Source organism: Aplysia californica, unplaced genomic scaffold (assembly GCF_000002075.1).
Source record: "Aplysia californica isolate F4 #8 unplaced genomic scaffold, AplCal3.0 scaffold00614, whole genome shotgun sequence".
In the NCBI taxonomy this organism is placed as follows: domain Eukaryota; kingdom Metazoa; phylum Mollusca; class Gastropoda; order Aplysiida; family Aplysiidae; genus Aplysia; species Aplysia californica.
Window position 1 is genome coordinate 122,659 of NW_004797884.1, and position 1,127 is coordinate 123,785.

The following is a 1,127-nucleotide window of genomic DNA, read 5'->3' on the forward strand; positions in this document are numbered from 1 at the left end:
GTTGTTGTTGTTGTTGTTGTTGTTGTTGTTGTTGTTGTTGTTGTTGTTGTTGTCATCATTGCCTTTACGTAGTGCTTATCAACATATCAGGGCTCTACATCATGCTCTATGTGCTTTACAACTTTTAGTACCCCGAGCAGACCCTAGAGACATTCTTGGTTTCCCAGAACCGATCCGCTAAGCCACCAACGCCACTGAAGACCTTCCTTAGAATCCCCAATAGGGTGCTCTTGAACTAGGGTTGTTCTAGGCATTGTCAGGTCTCACAAAATAAATGGGACCCCAAGAGCTACAGGAACTAGATTCCGTTGTACTTTTCACACAAAAATGTTCCCCTTGGTCGTAAGCATCTTTATTGAGTATCGTCTACGGACGCAATGCAATTCCCCCCCCCCCCAATGACGTCACACTCCTACGTGCAGAAAGTTTGATCCTAAACACAGCCCCCTTTTTTCGTCTAGTCAGACGGTTTCTGTGACCACAAAATACATAAAGATTTTAAAAGTGGGCTAGTACTAGTTCAAACGATGAAAGTAATCAATTTTGTTTTACGTCCTATTTTTCTTCTCAGCCCAAAGATCGAAAATGGACCAGCCTTCTTCGTCGGAGCCAATGATACCTGCACATTTTTTATCCCCTTCCCCAAATTTGGTCCGTTATAAATCTTTGTGGAGAAAACAAAGTCTTGCCATGGCAGCGCAAAAAGCAAACCCTGCTCCAGCGTCTTCAAATAACTCTGATGCTGAAGTCCCTGACAGCCGTGTACCTGCACCAACATTGAACCAAACTGACAATTGCCTAGCTGCTACAAAACACGAGCTGGAACCTAGTCAGTCATTCGCTCAAACCACAAATGATTCTGGAGGAGCAGTATCAAGCAATGAGACACCTGTCGACGACCACGTGTTCAAGATGCCCATGGAAACACGGGAATGGCTGCGCCTTCGCAAACTGAAGCTCCAAGAAAGTAAAAACAAGAAGCAGTCTGGGAAGCTCAAGTTCTGGAAGGTGAGAAAACGCTTTTATGAACTATCTATATCTCTCACAGTCTCTCTTTCTCTTGGTCTCTTTTACTCTTTCTCTATATGACCGTATAGATAGATAGATAGATAGATAGATAGATAGAT